At 41.3% G+C, this 23,133-nt stretch overlaps 1 long non-coding RNA gene across 1 annotated transcript; it reads left to right on the top strand.

Moving 5' to 3' along the window:
• The first annotated feature begins 1,464 nt into the window (after window positions 1-1,464).
• Window positions 1,465-17,773, top strand: LOC125376718. Its single transcript, XR_007219217.1, has 3 exons — window positions 1,465-1,544; window positions 3,473-3,581; window positions 17,304-17,773. It is a non-coding gene; the product is annotated as an uncharacterized LOC125376718 (long non-coding RNA).
• Window positions 17,774-23,133: the final 5,360 nt, after the last annotated feature.

Genomic DNA, 23,133 nt, shown 5'->3' with positions numbered 1-23,133 from the left:
CAGTTCTACAGATAAACGTCGTTTGAATATATATGTCTGGAAAGTCGGTTCGTCGTTGACGTGATTTCACTGTATATTAATGACTTAACAAAGGACGTTATTCGTATCTTGTAATTCACATTATGCCATATCTAATTGATATCATTAGCTAGTGATGTGGTCCGCGCCATCTATGTTAATTGGTAGTTTCCATCGTCAAATTGGTTGTGAAACTTGAGCTTGAGTTCTTGCTATTCTATCAAGAGGTTCCGACACTGTATTTACATACGTGTTAATTCATACTCCCAAGGATGATTTTAATATTCGTATTGCCAAGTATTCCATCAATATCCGTGATGGGCTGTCAATTTCATTAGTGTTAGTGATAATCTGTCTGCTAACATACAGTACGTCCTTACAATTCCAATACTTGTATCAGCCCATCCGAGTTAATCTGAAGGTTATCACGACTTTCTGTGTACATCACTCCAGGTGTATATTACTGGATTATTTAAGTCGAAACGTTAAGCTTAGAGCGGGGAATCTCTGTACGACACCACCAAACCGTACGTCGGGTAATTTAGGGAGTTAGGTGATTTGTCCGGTAAATCTGTATACCGGTGAAAGGACAGCGTGTTACTGAACTGCAGTACAGGTCGCACACGTTTACAGTTGACGGGGGAACGGTCGGCCTTGAAGTCAAAGTCGCTGAAAATCGCTTTGCAAAATTGCGTCCCTTAACTGTGCCAGGAACCTATGACCGTGAGTTCGAAACCCGTATCCAGCCTGAATGTGTTTCTTGGTTTATCATTACTTCATACCTTTGCTCGTGGGTGTCGTCAAAGTGGAAATACATACACGTCTAAGGTCTGCATCACTTCGGACTTCCAGTGTAGCATCTTGAACATTGCGGTACGTCGTCTACAGTTGAAACTACATTTACAGCATCATACAATGAAACAGTCAATATAACAGCTGCGGCTTAAGTTTCAGGCTATATATGGAAATGCAATGTAATCAATTTAAAGATAAATCCACTTTTTAAGTTTAACTAAACCGTTTAACTAAGCCAAAACACGCACGAAACATTGGAACATGAGATCTATCGCCTGTATAAAAAAAACGTAACTTAATCAAACCGTCAACACTGGGTAACAACCTGACCTTGATAATACTCCTCTTCAGAAAACGTTTTAAAGTTGTATTTAAACACTTTTCAATCCGCGGTAACGACAAGAAAAAAATGAAAGCCGTGTTCCACTAATGTTAAGTCAATATTCTTCAAAGAGCATTGTTAGGGATGGTTCACCAAGGTCGATGGCATATTGATCACTTCGTAATGCTTAACTCAACACAGCCTTGACAGTATTGATTTAAACGCCAAGGAAGTTAAATTCTCCTGGAGGGGGAACGTTGCTCTGCTGAAGTTTCACCACCTTCAGTGATCTGCCACCACTTATGCCAGTGGAGTTTCTCAAACCAGCAACGGAGAGTCTGCTATTTGGAAATATGGGTTGGGTAAATTGATTAAGAAGATGCAAATTAGGATGTGTAAGAGGCCAGAGGTAAGAGGCAATTTAATTACGTTGTTTCTTTGAGCGTGTTTCAGTGATATTAAAATCAAAAGAGCAATTTAATGAGGGGCAAAAGAAAATATACCTCTCAGTTGATTTTATCATGTGTTTGATTTGTAATTGAAAACATATGAAGTTATTGTACCCAAACAAGAACTGTACTGGCTCGTATTATTAGTAAGCATTAAAAGAATACTTAATATGTTAATATTTTTAAAAATATAATTTGATTTAACATTTAAAAAAAGTCATATAATATACAACTGAAGATGGATTTCTATGACATTTTATCTTTGAAATAAATAGATTTGTATTTTTCGGCACAAACTTACAACATTTCAAACATGGTAGGAGTCATGTGATTGCAAATTCATATCTTCATTAAACCAATTTACTTTTGCCAGAAAAATATACCTTGTCACAGATTACCTTTTCAGGAATGGGTGATTGTTAATTAATCAATTTTAACAAGATTTCTTTCAGTTTTCAATTACATAAAAAACTCATACTCCGTTTTTCTAGTAATCCGTGCATAACCAACCTTCCCGTGATTGTCTAGCTTTCTGGGACTTTTAGAATTATCTTACTAAGTCAAAGTGGTGAGTGAGTGAGTGAGTTGGGTTTAACGCCGCTTTTAACATTATTCCAGTTATATCACGGCGTGTCAGCTTAATGTGGGAGGAAAGCCCGAAGTGATGCATGTCTAAGACGTTTATCATTTCGGTGAAACCCACGAGTACGGGTATGGTGCTGACAAACCTAGAAACATAATTGGGGCGAACCGGGATTCGAACCCACAATCATAGGTTTCTGGCGTGCCCAAGGGACGCAACTCTGCACAGCGAATCGCGGCGCCTTAGACGACTGGGCCACCCTTGTCCCCGCTAAGTCAAAGTGGCTGAGTCTTTCATCTATTAGACTAGTTTGATATTCATGCGTTCTCATCTACCGGTATTTTATTGTCCAAGGGACTTATTTTAGGGATAGGCCCTCTGTGTTTAATTCCAGTTATTTTACCAAGCCAAAGTCATTCTCTCATTAGAGTGTTAATCGCAGCCGACTTGATTGGCTGTCTACGCATCTTGTCAAAGTGTTGTTTTAGCTACTCACATTTTGTTACTGTAATACAGGTGCTATGCCGCTTGTGTATTTGGTATGATTTATCTAATCAGCGGTCAATGTCAGTATAGTGGGCTTTTGATCCTTTTTATTGTCATCTATTGAAAAAGTTAGCTGTTAGTAATAAACCTGTGAAACTATTACCACGTTTTCTTTATTACTTTATTCCTGTTAAATGACACCCCTGATCATTGGAGCACAGCTCCGTGACAATATCACATCCTGTCCTTCCGGATGTGACGAATATGATGTGCAGGTGTTTTCCGCTCCCCGGTGTGTCCCCAGGTGTATATGGGACGAAGGAGCAGGTGTCTGTGTGGACACTGTCCACCACTCCTTTGTCAAACTTGGAATGAATTATAATGGTCAGGACGGCTGTTTCTAAATCGATGGCGGCCCTATTCTGAAAACCACGGCAACACACCTGCCAATCCTGACCATCTTCTCGCGTACTCCAATGTTAACAAAACAAAGGAAATACAAAGGCTGTCCTGGTATTCAGTTTAAGGTAAGGTTATGCTTTTTGTACATATACATAATTATTTATTGTAATATGCTCTTGTACCACCTTTTGTGGTTTTTGAGAATAAACTGATTCTGATTCTGATAATATATTCATCTATAATGTGTCTAGGGTAAATCCTTCTGATGCCAGACGTGCTGAAGGAACCAAACAGACTTATAATTCAGCACTGTATGTGGATGTAGGGCGATAAACAAAAGAGCACACCCAGCACAGGTTCTTGATAAAAATAGACTTATAGAATATATTTCAAAATGCGTGTTTTGAAACCTCACAGGCCTCACAGTCTGTATTGGAAATCGGAAGGACTGCAGAGTGGCACAATCCTGGCGCTGTAGGGGCCACATGTTACTCACGTAGGATGGGGAGAGACAGAAACACGCAAGGTATGACGTCATTACTATATTACCATACACCATACCAGTGTATCACTAGTTTTCAGCTGTAGCTGAAAGAATATCTGGTCTCAATTCAAAATGCTAACCAATGGGTTTCCAGTTTATCGGGGTCCGTACTAATATGGCTTCACACATTCTATTTCACCGTATTAATTCAGATGTGTAAATCATGCACAAGTAAACTTTATATTTATCAGTAATATCGTGTTCTGATATGAAAACGACGGTACAACTGTGTGTATAACTACTTCTGCTTTAGTAAGACAAGTTCTATGGATGAACAACTTCTTTATTACAATTAGTGCGACGTTTCGGTGTAGATCCTAACACCTTTATTAAGCAAGTGATGGATAGTGCTAAACAACATAGGTATATATACTTATTAACATCAATGTTTATACAGTAAATTGATTGATGGACACAGAGAGCTGATTAAGATAATTGGAAGCCAGTGGATGACTAATGGGACAGGGTAAACAACCACGGAAGCTGATTGGGATGATTGGAAGCAAGTGAATTAGAATCATCACTTATCACCTATCATCAACCATCACCTAATTCCTAAATCCCTATGTCCATCCAATTAATCCACTAGCTTCCAATCATCTCTACCAGTCTGCTTGCTGACTCTGTGTCCATTAGACAATTCACTCGCTTCCAATTATCTTAATCAGCTCTCTGTGTCCATCAATCATTTTACTGTATAAACATTGATGTTAATAAGTATATATACGTATGTTGTTTAGCACTGTCAATCACTTGCTTGATAAAGGTGTTAGGATCTACACCGAAACGTCGCACTAATTGTAATAAAGAAGTTGTTCATCCATAGAACGTGTCTTACTTCATCACACCAACTTCTAAATGCCACTTAAAGAATTTACTTCTGGTTTATTGCATTTAGCGACGTTTGGATACAGATTCTTCCCCGAACCCGGCTCTTCGGCATGACGAGCGAACGCTTTAACCACTAGGCTACCCCATCATCCCAAGCAGACAGATGTACGGTAGGGATAAGGATTAGGAAATTGTAACAAGCTGATTGGATACTAATTATAAAAAAAATGGCAAAAAAATATATTGCTTGATTATTGTCCCTGGGGTGATAATTGGCTTATGTCACGGTCTGGTGACAGCTCTGTTCCCCGGCCTCATTCCGGCACAGCTCAGCGAAGTCCGGCGGTGCCTACAGAGTCAGTTCCGTCTGTGTTAGAGATTTAGTGGCCGGTCTATTTCATTCTCTTGTGATCTAATGGCAGTCACAAACCATGTTTTCGGTTGATGTATGTTATCTCTTATGTGTTCGCTTCCGTATTCTTGTGTTAAAAGGGGCGGTCGGGTAGCCTAGTGGTTAAAGCGTTCGCTCGTCACGCCGAAGACCCGGGTTCGATTCCCGACATGGGTACAATGTGTGAAGCCCATTTAAGGTGTCCCCCGCCGTGATATCGCTGGAATATTGCTAAAAGCGGCGTAAAACCATACTCACTCACTCACTCACTTGTGTTAAAAAAGGTTTTTGTAACTATGATTTTCAAACATCACGGGATATATATGTACATTCAGATATTGCTCATGTATTTATGATCATTTTTTGCCTCATCCAATTGTACAGAGCTTGTTGTATATCTTTAATGATACCGTTGGATAGCTTATGTTCAGCGCCCTATTTTGATACTTACAACCTCAGAAAAGATATAGTAATTAGTTTGCTATTTGTGTTTTCCCCGTGTGTTAAAACACACGTGGCTAAGCGCCCCAGTGTGTTGTATCTTCCCAGTCTTTCTGGATTTTGTGTCTTTACCGTCCAGCTTTCGTTAAATCGTTCACGATTGTCTTGCTAATGGAGGGGTCACGGTTCGGCATACTCTTCGATTTGGATTCTGACTTAGTCTAGTTGTACTGAACTAACCTTAGTTACTAGTGTTTGCAATACTCGTTTTTTTCTGGTAATCCGTGGATAACCAACCTTCCAGTGATTGTCTAGGCACTTAGTAACTAGTGTTTGCAATACTCGTTTTTTCTGTTAATCCGTGGATAACCAACCTTCCCGTGATTGTCTAGGCACTTAGTAACTAGTGTTTGCAATACTAGTATTTTTTCCAATAATCCATTGATAACCAACCTTCCCGTGATTGTCTAGGCACTTAGTAACTAGTGTTTGCAATACTCGTTTTTTTCTGGTAATCCGTGGATAACCAACCTTCCCGTGATTGTCTAGGCACTTAGTAACTAGTGTTTGCAATACTCGTTTTTTCCCAGTAATCCGTGGATAACCAAACTTCACGTGAATGTCTAGCTATTTGGAAGTTTTAGTATTTCCTTTAGTATTTTTAGTCCCTAGTCGATATTCAGACGTACCCAGTCTGTTTTGTAGTCTAAGTGACTTCTTTTCGGAATGGGCCCTCTGTGTTTATTTCCCGTTATTTAACCCAGCCGATGTTATTCACTCATTAGCGTGTTGAGGGAATTGACACAGGTGTTAATTGGTTGCAGCCGACTTAATTGGCTGTCTGCGCATCTTGTCTGTATCTTGTCAAAGTGTTGTTTTTGCTACTCATTTTATTACTGTACTACAGTTGCTTAGTTACGCCGCTTGTAGATCTGCGCTGATGTAATAAATCAGTGATCTTTGTCAGCGAAGATATGGTTTATCTGATCTTATATTGTCATCTATTAGTACAATTATCTGTTATTAAAAAAAACTCTGAACCTGTTATCACGTTTTCATTATTACGTTATTCTTATTTTATGACACATCGGATCATTGGAGCACAGCTCCGTGACAATTAGATATTCCTAGGCAGGCGGGATGTAATACCCTTGATCTCTGTTGATCAAAGGTTGTGATGGCGGATTTCTATAGCTTCTGAGAGTTTTCGTTTTGTGATGTTTGGTTGAGAGAGTGTGAACTGTGTCCAACTGAATTTGATGGCAAGGGGACTTTTGCTGGTGGTCTGAGAGGGCTTATTTGCTGTCTGCTTTGAATGTTGAATTGTTTACGTTTTGCGACTCGTATGTCGACTGGCCGGCAGGATCACTGATGTCCGAGTCATCACAGTCATAACCAATCTTAATGGGGAGACTTCTTGTTGAAGGGAGGGTTACGCCCATAAACTTGAAGATGGGGACCAAGTGAAGATTGACATCATGAGCATCCGTATATGCCATTGGGATGTGTAGGGATGACATGCATCAAACAAGACAGCGAGCCTGACAACCCGAACCCTTTAGTCGCCTCCTATGACAAGAATGGGTTGCTGAAGAGCAATTCCAACCCGGATCTTCACGGGTTTAAATGATTACAGAGAGCGGTCCAAAGGCATAGTTTAACAATGGAAATTTTCCCTATCCCAGCCCAAAAATATTTTGTCGTCGTTGAAAATTGGAAACAGGTTCAGCGTGCGTTTGCACTGTACACGAAACGCCATCTGGTTACTATGCCAACAGCTCATGCCATGTGATGAGGCACCAAATCTTCCTGAGACTAAATCCATTTATTTCCTTCTTTTCTGACGGACCCAGCAGTGAAATTCACAAATGAAAAATGTTATTTCTGATTTGATGTTTTTTTACACCGAATTGTGTTTGCATTTTAATGTGTCTCTGTAGTTTTTACCAATTATGCCGAGTCAACTGCTAAAGAAATGTTTCGGCCGAGACATTAAGACGGCAACCACATCACCAAAAACGAACAAATTTATCATGGCTAGTTTGTTAACTGAGGAAGCAATCTACCAAAACCATAAATCAGTACTGTCAACTTTTGACTTGACTCTAAAACCTGAAGGCATGTCCATTCCTCTCTTTTATACTGGATTCCAAAGCTCCCTAAAAAGCCGTACAAAGAGAGATATATTGCTGGGTCAATCTAATGTACCGCCAAATCCCTGTCTCAAAGACAAACCATAATCCTTAATACAACCAAGGAAGGACTTTCTTTATACCCACAGAAAGTATTTGAGACAATTGGAATGAATATCATGTGTATTCTCAAAAACACAAGGATTTTGCTTGACTTATTGCAATCTCAGAAAAGAACCAAGTTCCATTCTGTCAAAACGTTTGATTTTTCAACTTTGTACACCGCTATCCCACATGACAAACTTAAGGAAAACTTTATTCCTTGATCCATGAGGCTTTTGTTACAAAACGTGGTGGCCACAGATACAGTCACGTATCTATATTCAGAGGTTCGGGACAATTTGTGTAAAATGAAAGCAAATGCCATCTGAAGTTTACTGAGAAAACAATATGTGAAATGCTGGGCTTCCTCATTGATAACATCTACGTAAAATTTTGGGGTAAGACATTTAGGCAAGAAGTAGGCATCCCCATGGGCACCAATTGTGCTCCCCTTCTTGTGGATCTGTTTCTTTATGCACAAGAATCGGAATTTCTGTTCGAACTAGCAAAGTCAACACAAGGTAATTTGTCCAAGAACTTTAACTTAAGCTTCAGGCGTATCGATGATCTGATATCGTTCAATAACAATCAAATAGCTTATTCCCTTCCACTGATTTACCCACCAGAGCTAGAAATAAAGGAGACCAGTGAGACCGCCTCATCTGTTTTATATTAAATTTTAGATCTATGCATAAACATTCAGAGTGACAAAACACACTCCACGAGAGACTTCAACTTTCCCATAGTCAACCTTCCCTTCATGTCATGTCGATATATTCCAGCAGCTCCAGCCTTTGGTGTTTACATTTCACAACTTTTGAAATACAATCAAGCATGCTCTTTCTAGCAAGATTTCAAAGAGCGTCATGCGACTCTTGCTCAGGCGTTGTTTGATCAAGGTTACAACATTCAAGGCCTCAGTAAAGCTTTCAAAAAGTTTTATGGTAGACATGTGGAGGACATTTCCAAATGTGACACATCAGTGACAAAAATGATTTTGCAATTCCCTATTTTGACTTGTACCATATGTTCCCGTGTTTTTTCAGGTTGACTTGTTTTTGCATGTGTTTGTGACGGGTGCCGCCGGTTGGGCAGGATACGCTCACCTTTTCATAAACACATGCTCATCATATAGTCGGAATTGTACAATAGACTCTACTTTATGCTTTCTATTGGACATGGAAAGGGTTTTGTCGCTTTATTTAAACGTCTCTCTTCACTTGTAAGCATCAGAATCGCTGCACGTGTACAGGGGTGGTCGGGTAGCCTAGTGGTTAAAGCGTTCGCTCGTCACGCCGAAGACCCGGGTTCGATTCCCGACATGGGTACTATGTGTGAAGCCCATTTCTGGTGTCTAGCGCCGTGATGTTGCTGGAATATTGCTAAAAAACGGCGTCAACCCATACTCGCTGACTGCACGTGTACATAGCAGACGTAAGTTAACATATGGTATTTAGTTTCAGGAAAATCAGTAAATGCTATAATTTGACATGTGTTACTGGATTGTCACTTGGTTGTCTGGTTTGTTTACAGGCCACGGTCACGTGACAGGAGTTCTGCTGTGCGACGTCAGGCAGCATAAACTTACTTTATACAAATTGTGTCAGTGGCGGGTGCTGGTAGGACAGGCCAAGCTTACTCTTTCGCGAGCACCTGGCGTGATCACTGATTTTCAGTAATCCGTTCACCGCTATTGTGCGTGTAGCCTATTGGAATTTGTTTAGGCAGATAATCGAGGGGGATTATTCTCCGACTTTGACGTTTTGTATTTTCCAGAATGATTATTGGAAATTGACTCCATTGAACCAACCCTGACATTTTTTTTCATTTTTTTTCCTGTCCCCTGGCTAATTCATCAAGAAAATCTGTGAAAAAAACCCCTTTTATTACGTTTTTATTACCACTAATCTAAACAAGATGTACATGCAATAGAGTGTCCAACGGGCAATGAATTACGCCTTCGCTTATAAACAAACGTTCACGATGTTAGCGTGACTTCTGATATTGTGGTTTAAGTGACCTTATTCGGAGTCGGGTTTGCCTGATAAGCCACCGTGTCAAATGTGCCAGATCTAGTAGAATTTGATAAATGTCATACGGCGTTTGATAAAAAATCAAGTCGACTTGTATCTGTGTGATAAATACTTTATGAAAGCAGTTGGCTTTGGGCCAGTGTTGCCAAAATCCGTTTTTTCTTGATTACGATTGTTGGGTGTTGTAAAACTCAAAGACGGGTCAGTTTTAGATGGAGCACACGATAAATGTCAATGTAATTTCGCATTCGCATTGGCTTATTGTTTGATTAGGGAAAACCTTAATTGCTGACGATAATGTCATAACTATGGCATGTCTTTTCTGTTTAAACATTTGTTTGTTTGTTGTTTAACACCGCACTCAGCAACATTCCAGCTTTATGACGGCTCTCTGTAAATAATCCAGTCTGGACCAGACAATCTAGGGAGTGACGAAGAAGGGATACGATGACATGCATCAAGCAGGTCAGCGAGCCTGACCACCCGATCCCGTTAGTCGCCTCTTACGACAAGCATGGATTGCTTAACATCACCTCTAACCCGTATCTTCACGGGTACATTCAAGTGATTTCATTAAAATACTTTTTTTACTTCTCATTGTACGCACAGAGACCATTGTCAAAATTTTAATTTATAAATAATAAGTTAAATTCATTCCTTTTTTGGAGTGGGTGTGTCAGAATCCTGTTATCGTGGGTTCGAATCCCACATTAGCCCTGGTTATGTTTCTTAGTATCATACCATTGCTCGTGGTGGCAAACGTCTAAGAATTGCATAACCTCGGACTCTCTTCCCAAATCACGATGACACGCCCTGATATGACAGCATCACTGTGCAGAGCAGCGTTAAGGAAGCAATGGTTTTGGGAAGGACTCGAAAACCAAATAATTAATTACCCAAATGGGCCTAATTCTTGTGAATCATATACAGCACACTCGCCTACATGTATAATGATCGTAGATCCTACCCTCATGTCTCAGTGTGCTTGGGTGTGCTATTATAGAAAACATTATTTTGTACAATGAGTGAGTGAGTGAGTTGGGTGTAACGCCGCTTTTAACAGTATTCCAGTTATATCACGGCGTGTCAGCTTAATGTGGGAGGAAAGCCCGAAATGATATTGCAGGTCACAGACGTTTACCACGTCGGTGAGACCCACGAGCACGGGTATGGTGGTGACAACCGGGGCGAACCGGGATTCGAACCAACAATCATAGGTTTCTGGCGTGCCCAGGGGACGCAACTCTGCACAATCGCGGCGCCTTAGACGACTGGGCCACCCGTGTCACCTTGTGCAATGAGGCCAAAATGATATTTGCTATTCAGTAAAAATAGCAAGTACTTAATGCACTTTGTTTCAGCTTGACACTATCGACACAACCGCATCTCATCAGACAAAAGAAGATCAGGATGTTTATAAAAAACAATGCAGCATATTCTTGAAATATATATATATATATAAAGATTCAGAAATTAGAAACAACAATCAGAATGCATTATTCCATATTTAAGGGAGTTAGTTGTAGTTACTGAACATAATCAAATAAATTCGATGCAGGGCGTAGACGTGTAACATATTGGTGAATCTAGGAATCGAACCCACGATCAAAGGATTCTTGGAACGAATCTCTGCACGGCAAATTCCAGCGCCTTAGACAACTGAACCAACTGTGTACCCTAACTCTACGATTGATAACGATCTGCATAATTATCTTTAGGAAGCTGAACGGTACCTCAAAGAAACTATATACATTTAATAATTCAATTTTTGCAGTACAGTACAAAGGAAATATTTTGATTCTTATTTGGGATAGTTTAAAAAATAAATGGTCCCAATAAATGGTTCATAATATATCGCTACCAAAAGAGTCGACTGGACGATTCCGACCTTCAAGAGCATGTGTTAATGAATCATTATCCACCAGTGACGATACCAGGTGGTCGCGAAAGGTAAGCGCAATCTGTTCCACCTGTGGCACCTGTCACAAACACATGCAAAACCAAGTCAACTGCTTACCCGAAAAAGACACGGGCCCATGTGGCACAAGTCAAAATAGGGAACTTCGTCGGACATGACTCCAAGGCCGTGAACCAACCATGTGTTCCAAACCAAGAAATCTGTTGCCACGAAATTATGTTATAAATCAGTGAAACAGAAATCAAATGTCATCGTTACTTGTGAAATAAAGATCTAATTTCCTGCGGTATTTAATCTTTCAAACTAACCCAAACCGCATTCAGGCCCTCCCTTCTATTTGAATATAAAGAAGCATTATCAGTATTAATGTAAGTTATATCGTGTGTAAGTTCAATCGTATAGCTAAAGCTACCAAGTGCGAACGGACCCTTGAAGATCCGGGGTAGAATTGGTCTTCGGCAACCCATGCTTGCCGTAAAAGGTGACTATGCTTGTCGTAAAAGGCGACTAAGGGGATCGGGTGGTCAGGCTCGCTGACTTGGTTGATGCATGTCATCGTATCCCAATTGCGTGGATCGATGCTCATGAAATTAATCACTGGATTGTCTGGTCCAGACACGATTATTTACAGACCGCCGTCATATAGCTGGAATATTACTGAGTGCGGCGTTAAACAACCAACCAACCAAGTGCGGAGGGATACTGTTAAATGTGATATGAATGCAGTAACTGTCGTCGTAACAGCGGTTCACATTGGAATCACAACACAATTGCAATTGGAACCAAGAACATCGGCAGCCGAACACATTCGGTTATCTCCGTTAAATTCCGCATTTCACCGAACACACTTCCTGTCGTCACAGCGCGAAACATGGCTGGCAGTAGTGAAGAAGAGATACAGGGAAGTGTTTTAATCAACGCTTGTTTCCAAAGAATGTAATTCTAATTAAGTAGTCAATGTGCAATGAACGTAATATTATAATTCCTCTTCGGTGCAGATTATTCTACTTCGACAAACATGTATTTTGTATGTATTATCGATGTATTTTGATGGGAGTCCAAGGAAAGCTTATCAGTCACAGAGGTAGATAAATTACTTTCCCATAATTTAATTCACTGATTCCTTATAAGATGTGGAGCTTAGTATTTGCCCAACTTTGCTTTCGTGCATATATTTTATCGCTCGGAGTAAAAACAGATACGTTTTGGACAAGATTTATCTATCTTCAGTATGTATAAATTTTCTTTTTGTTACAATACTTTATATTTCTTCAGTGTGTTCTCGTGTTTCGTTGCCAGATAATTACACATTTTGTGTGATTGTTTTCTAAAGGCAGACAGACTAGTGTAATTGCCATGCAGACGTTTGCTGCTGTGATCGAGTGTTGTGTTTCAAATTGTTTTACGCCATTTTATTTTGATAGGTGTTAACATGATTAGCACACTTTGTTTAAGAAAGTTGGTGATTTAATTTAATTTAAGAATGTGTTTTATTTCTTGACTTTGAGTGAGTAAAATACCGTCTTTTTCAAGTTTCTTTCATTCGTGAGACGTGCTGTAGTTTCTTTCAGCCATTTCACACAACAAAAATCAACCCGTTAAGAAGAACTGGTCCATAAACAATGGTTATTTGGGAACACTTTACAAAACATACACTGTTCGATGGAGCTGGGGAATTCCGCCTATTGTTGTAGGTTGTCTGAATGTATAGAATGACTGGACATGGGTGTATTTATAATTATAGCAAGTTTTATCCAAGCCATTAAACCCACTGTCTCTTCGTTGTGTTGTTTAATAACAATGTAACAGTATTAACTGATTATCGTGTCACACACCAACATTGTTTCTCTTTCTGTTTCACTCACTAGTAGATTGCTATAAATCATACAATTTTAGATGAGGAAATACAAATACAAGCGACAAAACCCTTTCCATATTCATAAGAAAGATTGTACGATTCCGACTACATTATGAGCAAGTGTTTGTGAATCAACATCAAATAATGATGTTACCAGGTGTTCGTATCCTGCCCCAGCGGTGGCACCCGTCACAAACACATGCAAATGCAAGTCAACTGTTCACCCGAAAAAAACCAACACGGGAACATATGGTACAAGTCCAAATAGGGAAGAGCATCGGACATTGTTTTTGTCACTGATGATTCACATTTGGAAATGTCGTCCATATGTCTACTATCACACCTTTTGAAAGCTTTACTGAAGCCTTGGATGTTGTTAACTTGAGCCACCCTCCCAAATCAACCCACTCATCCACCCAACCCAAACTCACAACCACGCACCCTTCCACCCACTCACTCACCAATCCACTCACTCACACAGCTACCCTCCCAAACCAACCCACTCATCCACCCAACCTAAACACACAACCACGCACCCTTCCACTCACTCACTCACTCACACAGCTACCCTCCCAAACCAACCCACTCATCCACCCAACCCAAACACTCAACCACACAGCCTTCCACCCACCCATTCACCAATCCACTCACTCACACATCTACCCTCCCAAACCAACCCACTCATCCACCCAACCCAAACACACAACCACGCACCCTTCCACCCACTCACTCACCAATCCACTCACACACACAGCTACCCTCCCAAACCAACCCACTCATCCACCCAACCCAAACACACAACCACGCACCCTTCCACCCACTCACTCACCAATCCACTCACTCACACAGCTACCCTCCCAAACCAACCCACTCATCCACCCAAACCAAACACCCAACCACGCACCCTTCCACTCACTCACTCACACAGCCACCCTCCCAAACCAACCCACTCATCCACCCAACCCAAACACACAACCACACAGCCTTCCACCCACCCATTCACCAATCCACTCACTCACACATCTACCCTCCCAAACCAACCCACTCATCCACCCAACCCAAACACACAACCACGCACCCTTCCACCCACTCACTCACCAATCCACTCACTCACACAGCTACCCTCCAACCAACCCACTCATCCACCCAACCCAAACACCCAACCACGCACCCTTCCACTCACTCACTCACACAGCCACCCTCCCAAACCAACCAACTCATCCACCCAACCAAAACACACAACCACGCACCTTTCCACCCACTCACTCACACAGCTACCCTCCCAAACCAACCCACTCATCCACCCAACCCAAACACCCAACCACGCACCCTTCCACCCACTCACTCACCAATCCACTCACTCACACAGCTACCCTCCCAAACCAACCCACTCATCCACCCAAACCAAACACCCAACCACGCACCCTTCCACTCACTCACTCACACAGCCACCCTCCCAAACCAACCCACTCATCCACCCAACCCAAACACACAACCACACAGCCTTCCACCCACCCATTCACCAATCCACTCACTCACACATCTACCCTCCCAAACCAACCCACTCATCCACCCAACCCAAACACACAACCACGCACCCTTCCACCCACTCACTCACCAATCCACTCACTCACACAGCTACCCTCCAACCAACCCACTCATCCACCCAACCCAAACACCCAACCACGCACCCTTCCACTCACTCACTCACACAGCCACCCTCCCAAACCAACCCACTCACCCACCCAACCCAAACACACAACCACGCACCCTTCCACCCACTCACTCACCAATCCACTCACTCACACAGCTACCCTCCCAAACCAACCCACTCATCCACCCAACCCAAACACACAACCACGCGCCTCCCAACCCCTCACTCACAAACCCACTCACCGAATTATGTACCCACCATCAAACCCACTCAGTCACCCATCCACCTCCCCGCCCACCCACTCATACAACCGAGATGTACACTTATGCGGGGACAAAGAGAGGACGTTTGCACTTACGAACCCCACGAAATCAGTTTCTGACTCATTCTGACTTGACTGGTTTTCCTTTCGTATCGCTGATTCTGAAGTACCACATACCAATGATGTGAAATAAGACGCCGTATAAGACACACACAGTAGAAAACACGCACTCACTCCAACAGGTGCCAACGTACATGTATGTTTATAAGTGCACAACACTGAAAATAGACATCCAACACAAATCACCTGCCAGTAGCACCATTTTCACGGGTCGAATAGAAGATGAGGTTTTTTTCGTATTTTTTCCCAACTGTATGTCAGACATATTTAAGTTGGAGTAGACGGAAATAACCTATTTGATGTGAACTCGACATAAACACGACGCCCTGTCTACTTAATGTTCCTCGGTGTCAACAACAGGTTCTGATTTGTTTTTCTCGAATGACCTCGATGGACATTCAGCTTTGATGAGTTCATCCAGCCTCCAAAAAGGAGCACCCATTGACACTTGGTAGATAAGGCATTGTGACATTGTTTGTTTGTTGTTTAACGCCGCACTCAGCAATATTCCAGCCATATGACGGCGGTCTGTAAATAATCGAGTCTGGACCAGACAATCCAGTGATTGACATCATAAGCATCGATCCAGGCAATTTGGATACGATGAATTGCATCAACCAAGTCAGCGAGCCTGACCACCCGATCCCGTTAGTCGCCTCGTACGACAAACATAGTCGCCTTTTATGGCAAGCATGGGTTGCTGAAGACCCATTCTAGCCTGGATCTTCACGGGTCCATTGTGACATTGAAATGAGGTCCATTCCCACACAACCTTGCTAAACATGCTTGGTGGTTTATTAAGGTTTGCTCTGCAAAGGATTTGATAAAGGACCAACCATTTGATTTTACAAAGTCTAGCTCCCCCAAGTACATCAAATTGTCGGTCCCCGAGCTGTGTTTTGTCTTTGGAGGAAGAAGAAACCTTTCTGACAAATCTTCTGTGTGTGTATTGTTTGTGAGGAGAGTTGATTCGGAAAATCTTGTGTGTAAACTTTACCAAACCTTACAATTCTTAGTTGAATATAAGACGAAATCTAGAGAATGTAAGAGAAATGACGACAATCGACTGTAAAAAAACCCAACTGAATGTGTTAAAAGTGACAGATAACAGGTAGGAAGAGTAAGGTATATCCTATGTTTTAAATGAAAAAAGTATACAACATAACATGACAGTAATGTTCATCAAATACAGTACTATAAAAAAAAGATAGGGAGTAAACTGATAAAGGAGGCGGCTTGACGAAAGTATAGACTTTAACGAAAAGCACGCTGCAACACCCATGTATCTCTTATACCGATGACAGCAGTCGGAGTGTAATTAGTTCTATTCTGTTATGAAATGTAATAATTATGGACGATTACTTAACTAATGAATAATCATTCAAACAAACAGAAACGTATTTATTACTTACTTAATAATATCGGTGTGGTTTTGAGGGTTGTTCGCTGGAAGAATATATTATTCCACAGTTATTAAAGTTCTGTTCTGAAATTAAGTTAACTAATTAAGTAAGGAAGAAACAATAAAAAAAAGACTTACTAATTAATGTAGGTGTAAGTTTGTTTCCTGTTGGAATACGATATTCAACACCGGCCATGAAATAATGTGTGAATTTAAAATGTCGGGGCACTACAGTATGCTTTTGGACCAGTCTCTGTTTTGAACATGTGAACTGTTTTCATGACAGGATCGTGTCAACGTCGTCGGCTGTGCAAGGGGAAGTCCCAGGATAAATGTGTATGATCACATTCGACAAATAACTGTTTTTTGTGGTCACACATACACACGCACGCACGCACGCACGCACGCACGCGCACACACACACTCGCACACACACACACACACACACACACACACAGAGTACATCTGACACACGTTTGACGTGTTCATTTGTAACGTATTGATTCATCTGATACATGCTCAATTTTATACTGTTACTGAATACTTTCGTTTCTTTTTAGATTTCCTGTTTGCATGTCACTTGCAGAAGAATATTCGATACTGGCGGATGTGAAGTTCGTAATTGCAGCTCTTTTGGGAATGTTTCTCTTGCTGGAGGGATTCATCGGAAGATGGCGGAAACTAGATGCCGTTACTATTTCCTTCATCCGCTCATTGTGTAAAGTTGACGAGCTCGTTTCCGAGTCACTGGGTTATTCTGCAGATAACCTCTAACAAGTAGACTAAATCCAGAGGATGATTTCATAAGGTTTCCATTGTAACGTATTCAGGTCACGTGTTACTGTAGGTCAGTCCGCCTTTGGTATCACTCGACAGCTTCCCTTAAAATACATCAGCATGCATCATCGTCGATGTCATAAGAAACTATTATTTGGGGTACGTTTGTACATTTTGTTTCTCAATCCACAACCATGATATAGTTTTTGTGTATGTGTCTCTGATACCTTTTATCTTTACGTAAGATCCTTACGACGGGGGTAGAATAGGTCTTCAGCAACCCATGCTAGTCGTGAAAGGCGACTATGCTTGTCGTAAGAGGCGACTAACGGGATCGGGTGGTCAGGCTCGCTGACTTGGTTGATGCATATCATCGATCCCAATTGCGTGGATTGATGCTCATGATATCAATCACTGGATTGTCTGGTCCAGATTCGAATATTTACAGACCGCCATCATATAGTTGGAATATTGCTGAGTGCCGCGTTAAGCCCCCATCACACCTATTCGGAATCAAAAGGAATCAAGCAGAACCAGACGGAATGAAGAAGTTTCAAAATTCGTGACACATTCGGGGGGGGGGGGGGGGGGGGGGGGGGGGATTTCAAATTGACCAAGCTTTGTAAGAATGACATTCGAATACTTAGAATGCGCTTTGAACCCACTTCAAATGATTCTTGCACATTCCGGGTGTATTAGAGTGCGGCGTTAAACAACAAACAAACAAACAAACATTACGTAAATAAGACCAAAGTAGACCAATAGAAGAAGGAAATAAACCTTTTCACTTATCTTTCAAATTATTTAATCGTGTGCATTCCTTCTGTTTCTGTTAGTCATCGATGGGCTTTCCGCCCACGTTAAGCTGATACCGCGGGTGATTCACTCACTCCCATTTAAGACGTATTTCACAACAAAAAGAATACAAATTTGCACGTTATTTTGTACAATAAGGCCTACTGGCATATATCATTCAGCAAATATGGTTTTCAGCTATTACCCTCAATCAATATATGTAACGACACTAATGCGCCTTCTCAGACAACGCAAGAATAAGCTTTTCATAACAACACCCCTAAAACACTATCATAAACCCTTGTATCCTTGATATGCCACATGTTACGTATAGGCCTGACCTTCTACGATGTGGTCAATAACTCCTTCCCCATGTAAACTGGCTGATCCTCCCTCTTCTACCTGGCCACATTTCAAAAGACACGCCAATATCATTAGGAAAGGTCTCGACATTAAGAATCTGTTTTTTAGTGTGGATTCTCTTTTGCAAGATGGTCATCCATGTAAACGAGGTAAGTAAGGGGTGTTGGGGGTCTGTGCTGATGATAATCGTCCTCTTTTTCCACTTTGCAAGGCAAACAGCTTAAAGGATTGATTTGTTATGTACAGATTAAAATAGAAAATGCAACAAAGAGGGTTTGGGTTTTGACCCTGCATGAATGCTTATCCTCTCAACACACTGCACATAAACTCGATACAGTGTTCGTTCAGATAGCCTCTCCTTGAAAAACTGAGTGATATGGCACTTCGCATGATTGACACTCATTTCAGTACCCTCAAGCAGTACAGAACCATTACCAAAATCAAGATTGACATTGAGATTATGTCCCACATCCTTGGCTCGTGTAAAGAAACTATGGAATGCCTTGTTTTCATCATGAGTCTTGACATGCTTCACTAGAGCAAATAAATGTGTGAAAAAGTTGACAATACAATTCTATCATGAAGAGCCTCCACGTTAATCAAGCCATGCCCTCCCCTCATGATTGGTAAATATAAATATAAGAGCGAGCGTGGTGGGATCTATTACCTGATATGATTCTTCGTGTGAGGGCTTAAGTAAATACCCTGAATTTATCATTATTATTATGTACAGATTAAAATAGAAAATGCAACAAAGAGGGTTTGGGTGATCCTGGAACAGTCAGGCTGGTTTGGCTCATCATCAGCTCAGGGCCCTTGTCCCCTTTCCACGCAGGCCACACAGCGAATGGGACCCATCCAGAACTTTTCGGAGAATGTGAAGACTCCCCAACACTGCAGCATTACCAAGATTGTCAGACTGTATTCCTGGTAGCAAAGCCGGGTACTCTTCCAATGTCAGTCAACAGATTGGGAGGTACCAAACCTAAGGCACTGAGAACAATAGGGAGTCGGACAACAAAAGGGACAGAAAATTCAATAATATAAATGATTTCATTGGATTTATAAAAAAGGGACAAGATCAGGTTTGTTGTCCAGGATAGGTCTGAGGCTGTACACGGGCCTATTCCAAAGAATTTTGTATTTATCATTTTCCATGACGCCCTCTACCTATTCTGGGTCGTAGCATGGATGGTCCTCTGTGTCAAAACCACAAGCATGGCGAAGACGGTAATAAAGTGAACGAGCCACGCCATCATGACGCTTAAGATACTGTGTTTGTGTCAAAGCTGGGCATCCACTGACAATGTGTTGGTCAGTCTCATTAAATTAAATGCATAATCTATGTTTCATATTTAAATTTTGATGCAGAATCACACATTGACGGTTTCGAGTGGGAAGTGACTGGTTCTGACAAGCAAACAGAAAACCTCTTTTGCCATCCAACTTCATCAAAGCGAAGGGCTCTGCGGGGTTGCTGATCCTCTCAACAAACTGCACATAAACTCGATACAGTGGTCGTTCAGAGAGCCTTTTGTTGAGGATTATTATTATAATTATTAAACATATTGATTAGTATATCAAACCATTGCAGGCTCTGAAGGCGCAGACTAGGTTTACCAAGTCAGACTGAACTTGGATTTGTTCTGAACTATGACTTTGAAACATCGTACATTTCGTGGCCCTTCATCCAACAATTATACTGTTATAAATTACGTCACGGGCACGGACGACCATGTCTGAGGCGCCTCAAGTTGTGCAGAGTTGCGCCCCTTCATAATTAGTGCCCTGTTCTCTGATCATGAGTTGATCTAAAGATGTAATAACATCTGTACATGCTGTATTCTTTTTGAAACCTAAAATATGTCGGTTTAATATCAACAAAACTGAGTATTAAAAACGAGTGTTAGCTCCGTTGATTCGGCAGTCTTACTCCCGACTAATACCGTCTCCTTGGTGTAGTGGTAGAACGTCCGCCCGGAGAGCGTAAGGTCCGGGGTTCGTCATACCAGAAGACGTTAAAAGATGGTACTTGTTGTTATCCTCTTTGGCACTCGGGATTAAGGGGCTAAAACAAGGACTGGTCGGCTCGGAGTCAGTATACTGTGTCTGAGTGGGATATTCATGTTAAACTGCGGCATGGTGTCTCAGTGAGCAAGCACTATAGATCGGCATCAGTCCGGACTAGTACAAGCAGCCACACACACACACACGTGCATGCACGTTGCTATATAAGTGCAATAATCTTGGACGCGACGTTAAGCCCCATTTCACATCACCTTACTCCCAACGAGGGTAGTCGTTTGCTCCGCTGATTCAGTAGTCCTCCCAACGAGGGTAGTCGTTTGCTCCGCTGTAAGCGGTCGCAAATTTAAAACCAGTACCTAAATTTAAGTAAATAAACTATACGTCAACTTATCTTGAGTGATGTTGATGCGAGGATCTGTTTATGAAAGATTTATATTATATATATATCTATTTGACCTAGCTGCAGTAGCAAATACGGGAATAGGAAGAGAAAGGAAGGAAAAACTTGATCGTATATATCTTCACGTTAATAGGTCGGACTTGCTCACAAATGGTTCTAGTGTATGCTTAAAGGGGAAGTGTACACGCAAAAATCACTTTCTATCTTTTTCTAAACAAAACGCAATTTTAGAATTAGTTAGTATCTGTGTTTGAAAATATACACTCATTTTTTTCACAGTGAAAGTAGGAAGCTCACAAGAGTGTGAAAATGATATGCCGTTATGAGGCCTTCGGTTTTTCGAGCTAAACAGGCCTGAGTTATCCCCCTTAGATTATGACGTAATTGGTGCCAATTCAACTGGGTCCCTGTCTATTCTCAACGCAAAAGATATCAAGTACCAGTTTGCGGTAAAACAACATGGCCTACGACACACTCCGGCGCAGTGGTGACTCAGCATAACACTATGCTGGCTGGCATCTGAGACGCTAGAATCACACACCTGTACCTACACCACGTGAAGCGGCTCTAACAAAGCATGATGACGTCATAATGTTTATCAATTGGCACCAATGACGTCATATTGTAAGGGGCATAAGCCATGGTGTTTTTGTTATTGAAATAGAACACTTGGTAAATGTGAAAAATATAAATCATTTTAATGCAAAAAATATGTCATTTATTAGTGATATTTTTATATTTTTGTCTATGACACTTCTAGGTTAACACTTTTAATGTGGAAAAAATACAAGAAAAATAGGTTCATTTCCGTGTGAACTTGCCCTTTAACGGTCATATGCGTAATACAGCTTCCAAATATCCAACATCCTATGCCTAAAACTCTTTTTAATGAACAATTCTAACAACCCATCACGATCTACGATTTTGTCTTGTCTGCTCCAAAGGACTCCGGCGAAAGGTTGGTCCTCCGAAGCAGTTATAGGTTGATGGGTGTGTTCATTGATATAACTGAACCAAAAAATATTCAAGGCGGCGTTGCGCCACTCGAACTCACTTTAACATTACAGCTACACTACAAGCAATGGACGTGGGAGACAGTTTGATGGGTGCAGGTTACAACAACGTGACCCTCGAGCTGCGAATGACTGGTGATAAGCTCTCTGAGGATTTCAAACCAGAAGCTCAAGACGCCATCATGAACGAGTCCGATGATAATGGACTTTGATACGCGTAATGTTCGTCACTGTCAATATCGGCTGGTGCAGAGGACGCTCTCACACACATATGGTCAGTCCTGATAACCCGCCAGCGTATGATCGCTGACAGTGACGTAGCTTACAGGTTATAATTTTGTCCCTTACTAGTAATATCTAGCCTTTTAACGTTGTGGGTGGCGCAAGTGATTGGACCTTCTCAGACAAGTTTGATCTTTTGTAGAAACGTTATTGTTTATATAAAATGTTGATACAAGAAAATCTTTGTGAGTGTACTTATGCATGTGGGTTATGCGTTTGCGTGTGCGTTTTGCGTGTTCTCCACACATTGGAACTATCACGCGGGTTTTGTCATGTAAACAAAATGTTGTTAACCTCGATTATCCAGTGTTATAAGTCCATTCTATTGTTATAGTGCAAACCATTTCAATACTTTTATTTAAAATAGTGCAAACCATTTCAATACTTTTATTTTGCATTTCATTTATCTAAATACCTAACTGGTTCAACATGTTTCCAAGTGCACCGAAATTCTATGCCCTTTGTCTGTTTAAAATATTCAGCAAACATTCGACGTATCCCCTCTTATCATAAGCCCCTCCGGGCAGGACCCTTAATCTCCAGGGCTATCTATAAATTTCAATTAACACCTCCTAACGTCGCCGGATCTTACGTCTATACATACACGTGGGACAATGACCTTGCCACACGTTACGTAATACCTCGCTCTACAAAACCCGACTGACATGGTCAGTCAGGGAGACAGTCAGAGAGACAGCCTAGAGAAGAGCCAGAAGGTAAGTGACAGAACGG

The sequence above is a fragment of the Haliotis rufescens genome, unplaced genomic scaffold, assembly GCF_023055435.1.
Source record: "Haliotis rufescens isolate VD_foot unplaced genomic scaffold, xgHalRufe1.0.p SCAF_70, whole genome shotgun sequence".
Lineage (NCBI taxonomy): Eukaryota > Metazoa > Mollusca > Gastropoda > Lepetellida > Haliotidae > Haliotis > Haliotis rufescens.
The sequence above is the reverse complement of the archived record's forward strand: the minus strand, read 5'-3'. Positions and strand labels throughout refer to the sequence as shown.